This window comes from Oryx dammah, unplaced genomic scaffold, assembly GCF_014754425.2.
Source record: "Oryx dammah isolate SB20612 unplaced genomic scaffold, SCBI_Odam_1.1 HiC_scaffold_11209, whole genome shotgun sequence".
NCBI classification, from domain to species: domain Eukaryota; kingdom Metazoa; phylum Chordata; class Mammalia; order Artiodactyla; family Bovidae; genus Oryx; species Oryx dammah.
This window is the reverse complement of record NW_024080602.1, coordinates 4,971,025-4,991,758: the sequence shown is the minus strand read 5'-3', so window position 1 is coordinate 4,991,758 and position 20,734 is coordinate 4,971,025. Positions and strand designations below refer to the sequence as shown.

Below are 20,734 nucleotides of genomic sequence, written 5' to 3'. Positions count from 1 at the left end.
TAGAGGAAAGCCCCTACAGCAGAGACGACCCAGAACAGCCAAAATTTAAAAAAAAACAGCAAAGAAAGCAGACTTGACTGATAGCAAGGTGTCTTGGAGAGTGCCCGTCTTCCCTGAGAGCACAGAGGCAGGGCAAGAGAGCACCTGAAAGGCGGTGGAGACAGGAGGCAGGAATCTTGGGGGGCTCTGACATCTGGTCTTTCTGTCTGAGAGCAGGGGATTGGCGGGGCGGGGGGAGGGCGGAGGATGCAGAGCATCCAGAGGTCTTAACTGTGTTGTTTAGAGTAGGGTCTAATTTCTAGAAAGTTGGGGATGGGATTATAAGAGTTTTGGAGGCAATAGACCCAAAAGCAGGATGGTCTTAGGAAGACATTCACCTCTGAGTGGTACTTGTCTTTGGTGTTACTGCAGTGAAGAACGCAGCTTCCTGATCAGATTTTTGAACAAATGTTTCTGCTCCCCCATCCCAGGTGTTTCATTTGAATCTAGAGACCAACCCCCTTTTCGGAGAGATTTGAAAGTCTTCAGAATTTTCAGGCTGCAGTACTTTTGAATAATAGTACCTTGTGTAGAGCAAAAGTGTGAGATCTGAATTTACATGACCATGCTGTGCCTGCTTTCCTGCAAGGTGTGGTTGGTGGTAATGCCTTCTTACCTTTCAGGGTTTAGGTAATGAGCTCCACATGACCATATAGGTCACCCCTGGGCCCATTTTCAAGTTCTAAGTAGATCATAAGTAGGTTAAATTTTATTGTTGAAAAGAATCTTGGAGATCTTTGTTGCAGTCCTAATTTTGGGGTAGATAAAGAATCTAGGACTAGAAGAAAACCTTAATAGAAGTTGACCTTGTCACACAGCAGGTTTTGCTTTGAATTACGAGTGTGACTTCTGAGTGAACATAGCCTGGAGACAGTGAGGCTCAGGGGAGAGGCCTTGGAACCAGCACAGTTGAGTTTGAATCTTGACTCTGCCTCTATTTTCAGTGATCTTGTGCAAGTTTTTTCATATCCTTGAGTGTGTCTCCACATCTGTAAAATGGGCACAGTAATCCCTACCCAGCAGAAAGGATTCATAGATACTTGGTGTGTGTAAACTGCTCTTTGATGATTAACTGGACTCATGAAAAGGACCAGGACTAGATTCCTGTCCCAGGGTGCCTTATTTTCTATCAGGTGAGAAGGAGAGAAAATTCTCACCTCCCAAAGAACTTCCAATGATGAGACTCTTCAGCTGTTCTTTATCCACACAGACTTAGAATAGAGACAACACCGGGCATGCTTGCAATATCTGGGGATGTGCAGGAAGGAAAAGAATTATTTTCAGTGAAACAGGAGGCTGCAAAAGGTGCCTGGGAAACAACTGTCACAGTACATCCTAATATAGACTCCTCCCAGCGTCTCGAGGCGGCCATCTGCCTGGCAGGCACCACCCAGGAAGCTCAGCTTTCATCTCCAAGAGTTTAAAGAGGATTTCCTGGGGAGGGTGTGTGTGTATGTGTGCACGTTTGTGTAGGAATAGGGAGGGGTAGTCACTGTCATACAGGAAAGGTATGGCTTCCCTTTCTTCCTGTGGCTCAAACCAGATGTTGAGGGTCAGTTCCAGGTAGGTCTTGGGTTCAGCTTCTCCTTCGTGTTTCTTCCAGAGGTCTTCCTCAATGGGCCCTGGCCTCTGCTCATATTATGTCTTCTATTGGGATTCCCTTCTCCACCTTCAGTACATGTTGAAATCCTTGTGGTCGTTAAGTCTCTCAGTCGTGTCCGACTCTTTGTGAATCCCATGGACTGCAGCATTCCAGGCCACCCTGTCCTTCACCATCTCCCAGAGCCTGCTCAAATTCATGCCCATCAAGTTGGTGATGTCATCCAACCTAGTTATCCTCTGTCGTCCCCTTCTCATCTTGCCTTCAATCTTTCCCAGCATCAGGGTCTTTTCTAACGAGTCAGCTTTTTGTATCAGGTGGCCAAAGGATTGGAGTTTCAGCATCAGTCCTTCCAATGAATATTCAGGACTGATTTCCTTTGGGATTGACTGGTTGGATCTCCTTGCAGTCCAAGGGACGCTCAAGAGGCCTCTCCAACATCACAGAACGAAAGCATCAATTCTTCGGTACTCAGCTTTCTTTATGGTCCAACTCTCACATCCATACATGACTATTGGAAAAAACCATAGCTTTGACTATATGGACCTTTGTTGGCAAAGTGATGTCTCTGCTTTTTAATATGCTGTCTAGGTTTGTCATAGCTTTTCTTCAAAGGAGCAAGCGTCTTTTAATTTTGTGGCTGCAGTCACCATCTGCAATGATTTCAGAGCCCAAGAAAATAAAGTCTGTCACTGTTTCCCTATCTGCCATGAAGTGATGGGACCTGATACCATGATCTTAGTTTTTTGAATATTGAGTTTTAAGCCAGCTTTTTGACTCTCCTCTTTCACTTTCATCAAAAGGCTCTTTAGTTTCTCTTTGCTTTCTGCCATAAGGATGGTGTCATCTGCATATCTGAGGCTATTGATATTTCTCCCAACAATCTTGATTCCAGCTTGTGCTTCATCCAGCCCGGCGTTTTGCATGGTGTACTCTGCATGTAAGTTAAATTAGCAGGGTAACAATATACAGCCTTGACGTACTCCTTTCCAATTTGGAAGTCTGTTGTTCCATGTCCAGTTCTAACTATTGCTTCCTGACCTGCATACAGGTTTCTCAGGAGGCAGGTCAGGTGGTCTGGTATTGCCATCTCTTGAAGAATTTTCCACAGTTTGTTGTGATCCACATAGTCAAAGACTTTAGTGTAGTCAGTGAAGCAGAAGTAGATGTTATTCTGGAACTCTCTTGTTTTTTCTGTGATCTAACGGATGTTGGCAATTTGATCTCTGGTTCCTCTGCCTTTTCTAAATCCAGCTTGAGCATCTGGCAATTCTCAGTTCATGTACACTTGAAGCCTAGCTTGGAGAATTTTGAGCATTACTTTACTAGCATGTGAGATGCGTGCAGTTGTGCGGTAGTTTGAACATTGTTTGGAACTCCTTTTCTTTGGGACTGGAATGAAAACTGGCCTTTTCCAGTCCTGTGGTCACTGCTGAGTTTTCTAAACTTGCTGGCATATTGAGTGCAGCACTTTCACAGCATCATCTTTCAGGATTTGAAATAGCTCACCTGGAATTCCATCATTTACACTAGCTTTGTTCGTAGTGATGCTTCCTAAGGCCCACTTGACTTTGCACTCCAGGATGTCTGGCTCTAGGTAAGTGATCACACCATCATGGTTATCTGAGTCATGAAGATCTTTTTTGTATAGTTCTTCCATGTATTCTTGCCACAATATCTTCTGCTTCTGTTAGGTCCATACCGTTTCTGTCCTTTATTGAGCTCATCTTTGCATGAAATGTTCTCTTTGTATCTCTAATTTTCTTGAAGAGATCTCTAGTCTTTCCCATTCTATTGTTTTCCTCTGTTTCTTTGCATTGATCACTGAGGAAGGCTTGACATCCTAATCTTGCTCAATTTATAGGTTAGCTCTTCCGTAAATCCATCACAGACTTGTCTTCCACCCACTCCAGGTAGTGGTCATCATCCAAAGCATGCACTACATATCCCATCACATGTCAGTTGTTTGGGTAACTCTGTCCAGTTGGACTGGACTTGAAGTCTGGAACTGGATCTTATTCATCATTATTTCCAGTGCACATCCTGTTTCCTAGCATCTAGTTTGGTACAGTTCTGTTGAATGACTTAAGCCTTGAGATAGCAGAGGGCAGAAGACACTCCTTTCCCAAGGTCAAGACTTGGCTAATCCTTGTGAAGTCTGACTTTGACCCAAATTCGTGATTGACTATTTTCAGTTCATAATATCTTGGTGCAAGAGGGTCGCAGTGTTGGTGGTAATCATAGCATTTGTTCTGCAAGGCTCTGTGTGCTCCTTATTGTTTTTACATCTGTTTATTTCTTCATTCAACCACATGAGGCAGGTGCAGTGTGTGTTATCTCTACCAGGTAGATGAGGAAACTGGTCCTGGTTAAGGGCCATTTGTGAGTCTCGCAGGCAGCTAAGTGCCTTTTTAGTCACTACAGAGCCCAGTGAAGAAACTGGCAGTGGCATTCTGAGGTGGTCCTGAGTCGCATGCCTGGCACAGAGGAAGGCGCAGGGAGTGTTTGGGGCTGGATGGATTGGCAAGCCTCTTTTGCATGCTGAGCTGAACACTTATCCCCAGCAAATGCTGGGCTCTTTGATGGATATGTGACATTGGTGGCACCTGTGGCTTTTCACACTCTCCCCCCACGCCTCTCCAGGGACTGGGCTAGGACAGATGGCCACAGACATAGGATTGTCAGCTTTGCATCCTCTCTGCAGATCGCATTTGGGGAAAAGTTAAGTTTGTGCAGTAATATAATTTCAGTAACATGGTTTCATACTGTTGGTAAGTTCTCTAACATTCTGGATAAATCATAACTTCAGCAGAATTTGGGAAAAGGGTTTAATTTCACTGTAGGTGACTGTGATTCCCACCTACCAGCCCTCCCACCCCCTAATAAATCTAGGCTGATAAGGTGAAGGCAGCACTAAGCCAGGCTATTTCTGGACCCAGGATAGCATCATGTTATATTAATCATCCTTTTCACCACTAGCACGTCTCATTCCTTCTCCTCCAAGCACAGCCACCTGTCTGTCCTTATATATTAGATGTGGAAAAGATTTTGAGAATTCAGTCTCCTGATGTATCATGAACAGACTGAGGTCCAGAGAGGCTAGGAAGCGTACTTGGTGTGGGTCAGCTGGTGAAGACCTGAATCGAGATCGAAGGCCTCTGCTCTTTAGAGTGGGGCTGGGTTCTGCCCTGTCCCAATGCCTGCCCTTCGATCTGTCTTACAAGTAGGTCAGAGTCTATATGTTCAGTTTAAAATGAGGGAAAATGACCAGTTGCTCGTTGTTAAAGGACCCCCAGTGCAGAGTGAGTTCATTTCCTGTGAACCCTCACAGTCGCTCTTCACATTTCTTTGATAACGGCTGCTGAAGTCTTGACAGATTTCTGTAGAGTAAGCTGCAGTCTAAAGGTAACCCTGAGTGGCTTTGACTAATAGGATTCAACTTTCTGGGAAAAAAGAAAAAGAGGGAAGTATATGTGGAGGGAGAGAAAAAACTATTGTTAATTTGGCTCTTTGGCTCTAGAAGTCAACCAACTTTGATGTTTCAAATATGGCAGACAGATACAGAATCCAGGTCAGGTGTTTAGACTGCTAAAGATTAGTGAAATGTGAAAAAACTATTGTTAATTTGGCTCTTTGGCTCTAGAAGTCATCCAGCTTTGATGTTTCAAATATGGCAGACAGATACAGAATCCAGGTCAGGTGTTTAGACTGCTAAAGATTAGTGAAATGTAAAGTAGGTGCAAATCTGGCATGTAAAAAAAAAATGCTTTTCATTTGTGGTAGAAGCTTCCATGTTCTACGTTCTCCTGCTAGGGGACTTGAGGATGCTTGGGAGCTCAGCAGTTAGTATGTTGTCCACTGGTCTCTGGTCCTCCCTCGTTAGGGGTGGGCCTGTTCCTTGTCTGAGTGGGAACTGTTGGGAGGGACACCCATGCCTGGCCAGCCGAAGGGGCCCGTCGAACTGCACTGGGTGATGTGTGTAGCAGGAAGTCCCACTGTAACAACAAATGATAGTTCGCTGCATAGGTTTCACAGGTAGTAGGTGGTCAGTGTTTATTCATTTCTTAATTAAAAATATGTCTATATTTTTCTGTTCTTTCTTTACTAAGAGGAGCTCAAGTCTCTTTAATTAAGGGGGAAAAAGGAGCTAATGATGCCCTGCTCCTCTTTCAACACCATGACTAGCTCCCCCAACAGATACAAACTCTGCTCTGACTCCTAGTGGGTGCTCTTGTTTGGTGGTGTAACAGCTGAGTTTGCAGTCCTGGCTCCACTCCTGCACCCCTGTGTCGATTGGGCTCGTTGCTTAACCTCTCTCATCCAAGTTTGTTGCCAGTGTTTGGGAGCCTACCTCTCCTGGAAGCTTGATGTCAGAAATTATCTTGACCGTGAACCTTTGCGTGGTCTTCCTCGGAAAAGCTCCAGTGGAACTGTCCATGAACTACTCAGGAGACAGACCTCTTGGGGCAGGGCAGTGAGGTGTGTGGTGATCTTCACACGCACGTGTTGTGTTTCACTGCCTGCCCTGTGAGCTTCTGGAGATCAGGACTTCAGTCTTGATGCCCCATTTTAGCCCAGGTCCAACGTATAGTAGGCAGTCTCTAAACATGAAATGTGTGCATGAATGTCAGTGCTAGCTTACCAAGGTCATGTGGGACAGGAGGTTGGCTCCAGTGGGTTTTCTCTGATACCAAATGCACTGTTATGTGCATTGAGTTTCTTGATACTTAATGCTTGAATCATTTCTACTGTGTTCTTTTTTTACTATTAAACAAAGCTGGGCTAGTTGGAACCCCAGATAGGGCCAAGAGATATGGCCCCTGCCTGACTCTGTGGTAGGTAAAGTGCTTAGTCCAAACCAGTATGAAGAAAAGTTGGGAATATTAATTATCTGATCAAGTAGAGTCTAGTTACTAGACTGTAAATGATAGATAGTGGGCAGGGATGCCATAAATATCTTAGGGCCTGAGGAGTTAAAACTCCTCTCAGAATAGCCCAGGCAGCTCCTAGGAAGTAGCTTCTGAGGCAGGATGTGGCAAACCAGTGAGTAAATGAGAGCCTTTCTCCTTTGGAAGAAAAGGAAGTGGGTGGGGAGAAGTGAAGAGGAAGAACCTGGTGGACAAATCTTTTTTATCTGCTGCAGTAAGAGCATGCTTTTCTTTTGAATGCCAGGCAGAAACTGCAGAATTTTAACCCAAAGCGACCAAGGTCCAAAGAATGCTTCGTAAGGCTGGTTTTGCTGTCTTGTTTTTCTCTACATCTAATAACTCAAGTTTAATGTGCAGTGGAGTACTGTCTTGGTAGATTTTGTTTTGTAATCTTGGTCATTCATTCTCAAAATTCTCCAAGGGAGGCTTCAACAGTACATGAACCAAGAACTTCCAGATGTTCAAGCTGGTTTTAGAAAAGGCAGAGGAACCAGAGATCAAATATCTGTTGGATAATCGAGAAAGCAACAGAGTTCCAGAAAAACATCTACTTCTGCTTTATTGACTATGCCAAAGCCTTTGACTGTGTGGATCACGACAAACTGTGGAAAATTCTTAAAGAGATGGGAAAACCAGACCACCTTACCTGCCTCCTGAGAAATCTGTATGCAGGTCAAGAAGGAACAGTTAGAACCAGACATGGAACAATAGACTGGTTCCAAATTGGGAAGGGAGTACATCAAGGTTGTATAATGTCTCCCTGCTTATTTAACATATATGCAGAGTACATCATATGAAACTCCAGGCTGGATGAAACACAAGCTGGAATCAAGATTGTTGGGAGAAATATCAGTAACCTCAGATATGCAGGTGACACCACCCTTATGGCAGAAAGCAAAGAGGAGCTAAAGAGCCTCTTGATAAACATGAAAGAGGAGAGTGAAAAAGCTGGCTTAAAGCTCAACATTCAGAAAACTAAGATCATGGCATCAGGTCCCATCACTAAATGGCAAATAGATGGGGAAGCAATGAAAATAGTGACAGACTTTATTTTCTTGGGCTCTGAAATCACTGCAGATGGTGACTGCAGCCATGAAATTAAAAGATGTTTGTTCCTTGGGAGAAAAGCTATGACAAACCTAGACAGCATATTCAAAAGCAGAGACATTACTTTGCCAAAAAAGGTCTGTTTAGTCAAAGCTATGGTTTTTCCAGTGGTCATGTATTGGTTGTGAAAGTTGGACCATAAAGAAAGCTGAGTACCGAAGAATTGATGCTTTTGAACTGTGGTGTTGGAGAGGACTCTTGAGAGTCCCTTGGACTGCAAGGAGATCAAACCAGTCAATCCTAAAGCAGATCGGTCCTGAATATTCATCGGAAGGACTGATGCTGAAGCTGAAACTCCCAATACTTTGGCCACTTGATGTGGAGAACTGATTCATTAGAAAAGACCCTGATGCTGGGAAAGATTGAAGGCAGGAGGAGAAGGGGACAACAGAGGATGAGATGGTTGGATGGGATCACTGTCTTGATGGACATGAGTTTGAGCAAGCTCCGGGAGATGGTGAAGGACAGGGAGGCCTGGAGTGCTGCAGTCCATGGGGTTGCAAAGAGTCGGACACGACTAGCGACTGAACTGACTGCATGTGCCGTGGAGTACTGTCTTAGTAGATTTTGTTTCTAATTTTGGTCATTCATGTATTCTTTAATGCTCTTTGAGGATTCACAATTAATGTGAGGTGTCATCCACAATCACACTTTTTTTGTAACCAAGAATAAGTTAGAGGAAACGTAATTTTGTTTATTTTAGAAAAGCATCTCGTTAATGTGGCCAGCTGTTTGTCTCAGAACACATTCTCACTGTGTTCATAACAGTCTTTTGTAACACAGGACAAGAGTATGTTTCCATTTAATGCATGTGAGAGTGCTTATTCAAGGTTAGATGATCAGTTACCAGCAGAGTTGATGGAGGCTCTAGACCTCTTGATTTCAAGTTCAGGGTTATTTCCACAATCTTGGTGTCTTTTGTTAAGACTGTGGTTATACATTGGAGGTAAATTATTGACAGAGGGTGCAATTCTGCAAATAAAAAAGCCCTCAGGGATTCAGTAATGTATATATGAAATGAGATAGCCAAACTGAATTTGGTGAACTTCAAGCATAGCTGGAAAAGCAACTCTCATTTATTAATGTATTGCATAGATAGCAATAATATGAGTCAGTGTTGGGTTTAGGAATTGGCTGCAGGACTGCGGTTTAACAGGAGAGAAACGCTTCTGTCCTTAAAATGAGCTGGTATGCAAGATGGACTCAATTTGACTGTACTATCAAAGGCTTCTTTGAGCCAGTCTTTGAAACAGATAACAAGAGTTAATTATCTAAAAGAGAATTCCCCAGTGGGCTTCCAAGGAGTTGGAAAGTTGAACTCAGTGGTTTTTAGACTTCAGGTTTCTACATCCTCTCAAGGAAACCAGTATCTTCTGAGTTGTGCAGTTCTTGACTCTATTTCTGTTATGATTGCAAACTAAAATTTCTTTTAGGTTGATGTATAGTTGACTTACAATATTGTGTTAGTTTCAAGTATACAGTGCGGTGATTTGGTTTTTTGACAATTATATTCCATCATAAGTTTTTACAAATATTGGGTATAATTTCCTGTGCTATAGGTAGTAAGTCCTGTTGCTTTTCTATTTTATGTATTTCTGTTCGTCTCTCCTAATTTGTCCCCCTTGCTCTATATCTGTGAATCAATTTCTGTTTTGTATTAGATTCATTTGTATAATTTTTTAGATTCCACATATAAGTGATGTCATATGATATTTGTCTTCCTCTGGTCTGATCTGTTCCGCTAAGCATGATATTCTCTAGGACCATCCGTGTTGCTGCACGCAGCCGCGTTTCATTCCGTTCTGTGGCTGAGTAATCTTCCACTGTATACGGGCACCACATGTTCTTAATTAAGCCAGTCGCCTGTTGGTGGGCGCTGGGGTTGCTTCCTTGTCTTGGCTATTATGAATAGTGCTGCTGTGAACATTGAAGTGGATGTATGTTTTCAAATTAGAGTTTTCTTTTTCCCAGATGTATACCCAGAAGTGGAATTGCTGCCTCATAAGGTAGCTTTATTTTTTGTTTTTAAGGCACCTCCATACTGTTTTCCACAGTGGCTGCCTCGGTTCCTGTTCCCAGCAGTGGTGCAGTAGGGTTCCCTTTTCTCCACAGCCTCTCCAGCGTTTATTATTTATAGACTTCTGTGCGTAGCTGTTCCGACCAGCGTGAGGTGATGTCTCATTGTGGTTTTGATCTGTATTTCTTCAACTATCAGCGACACTGAGCGTCTCTTCATGTGCCTTTTAGCTATTTCTGTGTCTTCTTTCAGGAAATGTCTGCTTAGGTCTTTTGCCCGTTTTTTGATTGGGTTGTTTGTTTTTTTGATGTTGAGTCATATGAGATGTTTGTATATTTTATATATTAACCCCTTGTCGATCGTTTCATCAAACTAGAATTCTTTACTTCTCTAAATGTCTGCTTTGCATGAGCGGATTATTGGTGAATTTGACCCCAAAAGTTGCACACTTAAATTGCATTCTGGTTAAACTGTGATATCTTGAATGTATTTTAAATGTTTAAATAGTAAAACAAGTATTCTGATGGCATTTTTAGAAACTAAGATGCTAGGCTGCAGTTTATTGCTAAACCATAAACAACATCCTCAGGCATTTTAGGCTGGTGTGTTAGGGCCACTTCTTAAAAATTTTTTGACTTGAGAGTTTTTATGTTTTGTCGAGATATAATTGACTTATAACATTGCGTTAAGTTGAAGGCATGCATTGTATGGATTTGATACGTTATATACTGCAGTATGATTACCACCATAGCGTTAGTGAACGCCTCTGTCACGTCACATAATTGTCATTTCTTTGTGTGTATGTGTGGTGAGAACATTTAAGACCTAGTCTCTTAGCAACTTTGAAATATATAATATAGTATTGTTGACTAGAATCACTTTACTGTGCATTAGATATGCAGAACCTGTTCGTCCTCTAACCGCAAGTCTTCAGCCTTTGGCCGGCATCTCCCCATTTCCTCCCAAACCCAGTCCCTTAGCGTGATGTGCTGTGTGCCTCACAGTCTCGCCCCAGCTCAGCCTCCAGCCTCGTCTGGGCTCTCTCCTGGGTGCACCTGCTCTCTGATCACTTGGGACGGCTTGTAACTTTCAGCGCTCTTTTGTTCACGCTGGTGCCCGAGCCTCCATGAAGTGCTTTTCCCTCTGCTGCAGAAACTGATATCCTTCAGTTCTGTCTTCAGGGGGCATTACACTTTCTGACTTTTGCTTTCCCTTCCTCGTCTTTGATGGAGTTGTCTTTTTTTCTGTTCCCATGCCCTACTGTGCCCACCTGTTTCAGCATTATGGTCTCCTTTACCCTGCAGTCGTTGCTGTGCTTGTTAGTACCCTTCCCAGTGTTTGGCTTGCACTGTGATATCTGTCTCTCTCTGCCATCTCTATATCTCTGTCTCCCTGTCTACACACACACACACCCACCCACCCACCCCCTGGAGAGGGCAGGACATTGTCTTCCACAGCACACACACACAGCCTGGTGGGGCAGGACATTGTCTTACACCCACACCCACACACTCCCTCCCACCCACCCACCCACACACCCACACCCACACCCCCACACCCACTCTGGAGAGGGCAGGACATTGTCTTCCACATCTGTACCTCCCTAACCTCTAGCATAGGTAGCGCCTGTCACACCATGGATGCTCCATAATGAGTCTGTGTTGCATTTTCACGGCTGTAGACAGCACAGCTGTAACCTAGGTATCTACTCCCATTCCTGACACCCTGCCCTCCTCTAGAGTGGGGCAGTCCTGGAGCTTTAGATTCTCGAGGTCACTTCTGTTTCTTTGGGACTCACATTTCCCTTTCTATGGTTTTTCCTCTTCTTTTTGCTCTGTGTTGAACCACCTTGGAATTTGGCCCTCTTTCTTTGGTTTCCATCAAACAACAGTAAGAACAAAATATACACAGGGCTGTTTGTGTCCATGGCAGAGTAGACTGAAGGCCTGGGGCGGGGAGAATGTATTGTAGCAGTAAAGACAACATAAACTTTGGTGGTCTGAGGTTTAAACGGCCTCGGCCACTCTGCCTTGGTGCATCCTTTTCTTCCCCTTTTGCCGCTTCACAGCCGCTCCCCATAGAAGTCTCTCCCATTTTATTCTGCAATATAACCCATCTCTCCAGCTCCATCCCTGTGTGCTGCTCAGGCCTGCTTCTGCCTATACCAGAGCTCAGGAGCAGGCCCTTCTCAACTATGGGCCAGCCTTCCAGTCCTCAGGTATCCTCCACTCTGAGGGAATTTGTTATGAGCACACTTATTTCCCCACCCTTCACCTTCTTTCAGAAGACAGAAACGAACACTGTCAGTTTGGGTTTTCATTAAATTTCATTCTCTCTGGTCTGTGATGTTACTTCTCCCAGCGAGGTTTTGACTCTGCCAGACCAGCTATTCTTAAGTGGAGAGCCTGACTAGTAGTTTAGAAGTTGAGTGCATCTGTGAACATGTGTATGGACTTCTAGCCCTGGTCCTGAGAGCAGGCTTCCCTGAGATTGCTAGAGGGACCTAGACAGTGAGATTTCCCCCAGAGGTGGTATGTGCTCATAGGTGGGGTTTGCTGACCTCTCTTGTCTGTACTTTGAGCAAGGAGAAGGATGTTGCTGTAACAAACATGTTGTTTGTGCATATAAGGGGAGAAATGGGTCTGGAGAAATGAAAATTTCTCAACATGAACTAGAATTGGAGCTGTGTGTTTTTTTTTGACTACATCTTCCTGCTTCTGGGCACTAGCTATTGATTTTTTTTTTTGCCCTGGGGACTCAGCTGTCCTCACCATTTTGGGCTATGAGGTCTAAGATTGTGGTCATGTTGGATCCTTTCTCCTTGAAGAGCAACCTGCACCTGTCATTCACAGAACAACGTGGGCCATTATTATTCAGGGAGTTGCTAAAATGTCTTTCTCTAGAACAGGGCATTGTTGTTTAGTCGCTAAGCCATGTCTGACTCCTTGGCGACCTCGTGGACTGTAGTCCATCAGGCTCGTCAGTGGGTGGGATCACGTGCAGCCTTGTATTAAGGCCACTCTCACCAGTCTGTCCTTTCAGGAACCGTCAGCAAGTCCCATTCGGTGGCTACCACCAGACCAAGCGCTGCCTTTGTTTTTCTGATGGTGACCCCGGTTTATTGGATTTTCTGCCTAGGTTATCCTTGGTGCTTTCTTTCGTCACTTTCTGCCCCTTCCCTGCTGGCTCTGTTAGGGCCACCAGAATGTTTACTGCTCATCCCATGTGGACACCTGGTCAGTGTCCTATCTCTTCCCTTCCCTCCCCAAGCAAATTGTGTGTCAGCCTTGGATGTTCTTCTGAAAGAAGTTTCTTTTTGGGTAGATTTAATTTGCTGTCCTCTCAGGGATTTTACCTCTTAGCTGAACACACTTCCTACTTCAGAGTCACTAATGGATAAATACCTGGTGTGAGGGATGAGCTAAGTTAGAGATTTGTTTGAAGGACATGAGCTCTTTAGCTGGTGTGGGGGAAAGATCAAACTTTGGAATTCCAAGGCCTCCATTTCCATGTCTGTAAAACAGGAACAACATACCCATTTTTAAATGTTGTGAGGATTAGGTGAGTTAATGAGTATACCATGACTAGCATTTAGGAGCTCATCTCTTAACTGCCTCTAAATGTTCATTCTTTGTCAGACTGTTATATCCCTCTTTTGTCCCTATTAAGTAAAGGGGATGCATACCTTTTTGTCCTCTGTCTTCTGCTCTTTTTTTCTCTCCCTCCAAACTCGATCACTGTTTTCTTTCCTTTTCCAACCACTAAAGAAGACTGGTCCTTCGGAAATTAACTCACGTGTGCCTAATATGAAACACATTTTGTCCACTGGGGCAGGAAGAACCATAGGCTGTCAGTTCTTTCAAGCAGCGATTTGACACTCCCTGTCTGATTCAGGATGTTGTTCAGTGTTTAAGAAGTGTGTGTGAGTGGGTGATCCTGTCACTCCAGAGGTTCCTGTGTGTGTGTGTGTTTGTGTGTGTTTCAGCATGCCTGTCTGCAGAAACATGCCATGGGAAGGTTCTTTATATGATTTCAGAAGACAGTTTGATTCCAAGGATGAAGTTGGGTTGTTTTTCTTGAAGGATAGGAATATGTGATTATTATTTATTTCTTTTAGTCAAACTCATTCTCTTGACTTTTAAAAATGTTTGTCTATTGGCTTGGAAGCTATTTGATTTAAAGTGAAACTGTAATAAACATCTGTCCTGACTCTCATTTTCTGATTTTTTTTTTTTACTTTTAAACTATTCTCCCAGTGTTCTTTGCTCTTAATATTCTTACTCCCAGTTCTATACCATAGTCTATATTGTAGACCCTACTGGAATGCCCTTTCTCCTTTTTCGCTATCTAAATTTTATATGTTCTTCTAGATTCCTACAAAAATTACCCTGATTACTCAGCATATTCTGAACTACAGAGCCATCTGTGTCCTTGGCTCTTTGTGAGGATTAGGGAACCTGAAGGATAGTCTTTGCTCGAAAGTCTTTTTTGGGAGTGGTGGTGAAACCAGTAAGGGCAATAAAGGTAGTGTTTAACAACATTGTGCATTTTTTACCCTATTGCTTATTTATTGCATGAAAACATGAAAACGCAGGGATTTCATCAGTAAAATGGGGCTAGCAGTGGCAGTTGTGCCATGGTGGTGGTAAGAATTTAGGTGTTTATCCATATTTAGCAGAATACCTGGCATACAGCAGGTATGCAATAAATCAGTAGTAGGTACTATCAAATCACATGTTATTCTTATTAACCAACAATTACTGACAATACCATAGCAATATTAAATATTTATTTACCACTTTTGGTGATTCCAGTACTTTTTTTTTTTATATATTGCACTTTCACTTAATCTCTGAAATCACCTTTTATCTACCATCACATCATTGTCTTAATTTGCCCGTCTTTGTCTGTATTCCTTTCACTATTCACTGAGGGCCTTGTAGTGTCAAATGGCATGCATTCTTACCAAAGACCTGGGGAGATGAAACAGTCCTATAGTATGACATCAAAGGTCAACAGGCTTATTGGCAAACTGGACAGAACTGAGGAAAGAATCAGTGACCTAAAAGAAGCGTTCATAAAAACTATCCAAGCTGAAACACAAAGAGGAAAAAAAGGAAATCAGAACAGAGCTTTCAAGACAGATTGATCTGATTATCAAGAGGTACTGAGATTGAGAAAGAGAGAGGGGATAGAACTGACTGGAACTTTTAAAGGAATTCGCTTGTGTGATTGTGGAAGCCTGTTAAGGCCAAAAGCTTCAGGGTAGGCTGGCCGGCTGGAGACCCATGAAAGAGTTGTACTTTGAGTCCAAAGGCAGTCTGCTGGAAGAATTCTTCTACTGCTGGTGAGGCCCATTCACATTATGGAAGGTAATCTGCTTTACTAAAAGTCTACCAATTTAAATGTTCATCTCATTTCCCCTCCTACCCCCCCAAAAAACCCAGAAACATCTAGAATAATGTTTGAGGAAATACATTGGCACTGAGACCCAGCAGTGCTGACACATGGAATCAACCATCATATGTCCTTTCCTAGTCACTACCCTCCCCCACCAAAGGGTAACACTTTTTAACTTTATTTGTTTTTGTTTTTGGGTTTTTAAGAAATTGAAGTATAGTTGATTTACAGTGTTATGTTAATTTCTTCTCTACAGCAAAGTGATTCAATTATATATATCTTCTTTTTCATATTCTTTTCAACTGTGGTTTATCACAAGACATTGAATATAGTTCCCTGTGCTACACAGTAGGACCTTGCTGTTTATCCATTCTGTATTATAGTTTGCATCACTGTTTAACTTTATAATAGCATAGTTTAGTTTTGAATTCTATATTGATAGAATGACATAGTATGTATTCTTTTGTACCCGGTCTCTTTGACAGAGCCTGTATACTTACTCCTAGAATTTTGTTCCCTCATTAGATAACCAGCCCTTCCCAGTTCCTGCAGGATGGAGGTGGGGGGCCGTAAGCTTCTCCCCACGATGTTGTCTGGGGCTCGCTGTGGTTGGCACACACGGGTGGGCTGCGCTAACACAGGTGGGCTAGTCCAGGTTGGAGTCTGGAGGTTGTGAGCTGTGCCTTTGGCCCCTTGGCCTTCCTCAGCCAGGCCCCTTTTCCTCTCTTTTTGCCTTTGTAGCCCCTGCGTCTCCTGCTGCCCGTGGTTTGGCCATGTAGAGACCCTTGATGCCAGTTCTTCTCTTTTTCCCTCACATTCCCCCTTTCCCCTCACCTCCCCGGTTGAAGCTCCTCAGCCCCTCAATCCAAATATGCCCTCCCCCTTATTCTGCCCCTCCTCAGCTGGCTGTCACGTCGATAGACTTCCTTTGAGACATCTAGACCACTCTCTCCAACCTACTCCCCATATCCTTTTTTTTTTTTAATGGGTGTGGAAACCAAGGATACCAGAAAAGGAGGCAGCTCCCAAGACCTCTCGGAGGGGGAGTGCATAGGATGTAGGTCAGGGGTGCGCCCTTAGTCTCTGGGGGCTGTTCCCTTTCTGCCTTTCTGTCCCTCTTGCTTTCTGGCCCTACTGGCTGAATTCCCCAGGAGGAGGAGAAGTTCACCACTCCTTGGGCTCTCTGGTGAGAAGACCCACCTGCACCAGGGCTCCCCCTGTCCCAGCACAGTGAGGGGGTCACCCCCTGCTCTTCCCTCTGTGCTTCCTCCTGGTGGGGGTGGGGCCTGCCACCTGCCGCTGCAGTGCTCAGGTTGGTGACAGACAGCGGGCTGGTGTTTGGCGTGCATCCATGGCTCATTTCTGTTTGGTGTGGGTCAGTCTGATGACCCCATTCCTTAGTCTGGACATTGCCTCCCTCCACCTTTCAGGTCAGCTTCCCATTGCAGTGACCTCAAAGTTGAAGGTGGCAGTGTGGGGCCTTGACAGGAACTCTGTTTTAGGAGTTGGGAGACCTGCCACCCATAAGCCGTGGGACTTTGTCCTCTTTGGACCTCCATCTCCCCACTTGTGAAATGGGTTGGATAAGGTGGTCTTTCCGGTCTCTCCCTGTGCTGCCTTGTATACTGCCTCTTGATGTGAACGTTGAGCCAGGAGTGGAAGATTCCAGCTGCGGCAGTGTAATCAGGCTTAGCGGATGGGTGAGTTGAGAGGGAAGGAGACGTTCTGTAGGCTCGTCCTTTCCCCCGCCCACTTCATTGTGCCTTCCTGGTGTTTTCAGAACATGAATGACAACCCATGTTTTCCTCCAAGTCCCTTGTTTTTCTTCGGTGTTCCCATTGCAAGCCTGTGCTCTTGTGTCTGGATGAACTCGTGTTTACTGACAGCCCTGGTGCAGAATTCACGTTGCCGTGTGTGGTCCCCTTTCTCCTGTAGGCAGTGTGTGTGCTGGGGGTCGGAGCTATCGCAGCTGCTCCCTGAAGAGGGCTAGGTGTGTTAGAGATGTATTGTGCTAGACTCCAGGTGCCTTTCTTAATCCCTAGTCCTGATATTGCTGATTTCAGTTAAAACCGAAGATTGTGAGAGAGCTGGTTCTCATCCTCTGAGTGTTGGAGATTTGTAGTGTGGTTGGAGGTGAGGGGCCCCTCTCTTCCTATTTCCTTTGTGTGAAGCATTTCACCTTGGGAGGGCACAGATGTGCCCTGTTGAACATTATCTGTTCCCTGTGTGAGAGGAAGCAGTACTGAATGCTGATATCTTATTGATTGATTTCTCTTCAATGAGTCGTGAAAGTCGTTTTGTGGCCAGGACTTTCCTTTCACCTTCAGATAAAATCTTTTGCCTTTCATTCTCTGAAATAGGTTTTAAAACACTTTCAGAGGCTTTTTAATAATTTTTAAATTACAGGAAGGACAAAAGACAGTATTTGGAGCCTGCTGTTGATGCTGTGGCTTCTCCTTGTCCTCCAACCCACTCCCACCTGCCCCAACATTTGTGTAGAATGTATCAAAATGCCTGTATTTTGTCCCATTAGTTTTCTGTTTTGATCCTGTCCTGGTGAAGTAAGCATCTTCTTACTCTCTTTGATAGGAGAGAAAACAGACTGTCAAGTTGAACGACTTGTTCATGGCCACCCAGCTAGTTGATGCCCAGTTCAGGATAAGCATCCAGGATTTCTGATTATGGTGACTCATTAATTTGGTGACACTGGTCCACCCCCAGTCTTCAGGAAAGTCTTGCCACCGTAGCTTGTAGTTTTTGCCATGTCTCCTCGCTCCGTGGCTCCACTCTCTGAAAGCACAAATCAGAAGCTGGGTCCTTAGCTGATGGAGTAGGCGGAAGGACCGTGAAGCACAGGAGGGAGGGCAGGGAGGAAGGTGGCATAAAGCCCAGATTTAGTTTTTCTTCCTCAAAGTGGGAGAATTCCTTATTTCTGCAGAGTCAGAAAATGAGCAGAGTCAGCATCCCTCCCACCTTCCCCCCCTCCCCTCCTCAACCCCCAAATGGGTGTGGTTTCTTGTGGCGAGTGTTTCTCACAAGGCAATTGTTCAGATTGACATACAAGGGAGACAGGATGGCATCCGAGGCAAAGTCCTCTTCATGCAGGGACACCATTTATGCCATTTTTTGGTCTGATTGAGCCCTGGTGTGTTAAGGGCGCCACCCTAGGATCTCACCCATGTTTGCAAGTCATCACCCTTGAAAGTATGGAACTTTTTGAAGAGGTAATACACCATCATGATTAAGGTTAGAGATTCTCTCTTACCAGGTTTGAATCCTGGCTCTGCCACTTACTAGCTTACAACCGTGGAAGAGTTACTTCCCCTGTCTGTGCTTGAGTTCACTCTCTGTTGTAATTGTAGGGGTGTGGATTAATATGTGTAAAACACTCAAAAGAGAATGCGGTGTTGTTAAGGAGAGTGATCTTTTCATCTAGCCCCCCTTTCTTCTCTCCCTCGTACATGCTCAGTGTGGGGGTGTGTATGTGTGTGTATGTTCTTTTTTTCTGGCCGCACCGTATGGCATATGGGATCTTAGTTCCCTAACCAGGGGTTGAACCTGTGCCCCCATGCACTGGAGGCACAGAGAGTCAACCACTGGACCACCAGGAACGTCTCTGTGTGTTGTGTTCTAGAGAGCTTTTTGAGTCTGCATTTCCAGTCAGACTGCGTACCCTCCAGGCAGCTGTAACCTCATCCAGGTTTTAGCTGTGAAGTCTGTCTGCATTTGGTGTGTGTTTCTAAATGTTGTCATCAATGGGCTCCTTTGTGGAGAGACCTTAGAGAAAGGAAACCAGAGGGTGTGAGCTGTGCATTCCCAGCAGCCATGGTTCCAGTGCCCCTGCCTGAGGGCCTGAGGGCAGCATGAAGCTGAGCTGAGCCCTTTAGGATGAGGATATTGACCACCTGTCTCAGTCTGCTTGGGCTACATCACAAAATACCGTAGACTGGGCGGCTTATGTAACAGAAATTACTTTTCTCCTAGTTCTAGAGGCTTGAAGTCCAAGATGAGGACTGGTTGACTTGCCAGCATGGTTGGGTTTTGGTGAGACCTCTCTTTCTGGCTTGTAGACACTGTCATCTTGCTATATCTTCACACAGCCTTTCCTTGGAGTGTGTAGGGGGAAGGCCACCTCTTTTACAAGACTATCAGTCCTATCTGAATAGGGCTCTACCCATATGACCTTGGAGAAGGCAATGGCACCCCAGGCCAGTACTCTTGCCTGGAAAATCCCATGGACAGAGGAGCCTGGTAGGCTGCAGTCCATGGGGTCACAAAGAGTCGGACATGACTGAGCGACTTCACTTTCATGCACTGGAGAAGGAAATAGCAACCCACTCCAGTGTTTTTGCCTGGAGAATCCCAGGGACGGGGGAGCCTGGTGGGCTGCCGTCTATGGGGTCGCACAGAGTCAGACCCGACTGAAGTGACTTAGCAGCAGCAGCAGCAATATATGACCTTACTTAACCTTGATTAGTTCCTAAAAATCCTCTCTCTAAACACTGGGGGTTAAGGTTTCAACTTAACGAAGTTTTAGGGGACATAGTTCAGTTCATGGCACCAGCCTTCTTTCCCTGCAGAGTTACCCAGTGAGGAAGACTGGGAAAGTCAGCCCCGTGTCCTCTTTGGCCCCGTGTACTGTGTTATTTGTAAGGCAGTACTGCATCCTCCCATACGCTGGGGAGGCATAGGGTCTCCCTCTCCTTCTTAAGGTTTGGAATATAATGTGAACGAAGAGTGGAAGATGATGCTTGCTCTTACCCTTCAAGCTCAGAAATGGTGTGCCTATTGAGGGGAGGGAGTCACCAACTTTCTGATGCGTAATGACTGCCTGTCTTATCACCCATGTTGTTTGTTTAGACTAAGGACAAAAATGAAACACAGTAGAAGCGCTCCTTACCACCCTTCTCTTCACAAGCTCCCAGGAGGTAATGAGCACTTTTTAGTTCTTTATGTAAAACACACTAGCAGGCTGCTCTCTGCCATACCCACTCACTCTGGCACCCACTGGTTGAATTATGTGCTTACCAAGAGATTTGTTCCCAAAGTCATTTGTACAGTTATAGCTGGAATTGTAATTAATGTATGTATTTAAATATAAGATAAACTGATGAAATATGACTGCAAACGAAGTGGTTTTCTTTTTTCTCCCTCTGTGAATACTGGTTATGAGCTGTGGAAAGACTCAGTAAGTCCAAGTCAGTAAAAAAAAAAAAATTACTGTCAAATTAGGTGAGCATTAAAATGGGAGAAAGTCATCCAACTCTTAAAGTTTTATTAAGAGTATTCTGTTGGCATTTTTACTCCACTTTAAAGAATTTGGGAATGATGGGCACTGTGCTCTCTTCTGGTTCATGTAAGAAAGGTGATGTGGAGCTCCTACTCAGAGAAGGTGGTGAATGAATGCACTTCTATGTTTGTTGCAAAAATAAAAATTTTAGGTCTATCCCACTTGCTCTGTTTTGATTCACCTTGTTCCTGATCTGATCACATGGAGAAGGAGGGTTTCTGTTGTGATTCAGGTTAGAGCCTGTTTCGATGATGTGCTTTGGTTTCGATTTAGTGATTTTAGGAAATAGATTGTATTTTGTTTATGGTGTTGTAAAGCCACCCCTCGTGGGACTTTTTGACACTGGGGTTTTA

General features: G+C 44.4%; 1 protein-coding gene across 2 annotated transcripts in view; it reads left to right on the top strand.

Moving 5' to 3' along the window:
* The window catches only part of LOC120860906 (dual specificity mitogen-activated protein kinase kinase 1), a 73,590-nt gene that overhangs the window by 15,723 nt on the left and 37,133 nt on the right, over positions 1 to 20,734 (top strand). The window lies entirely within an intron of this gene.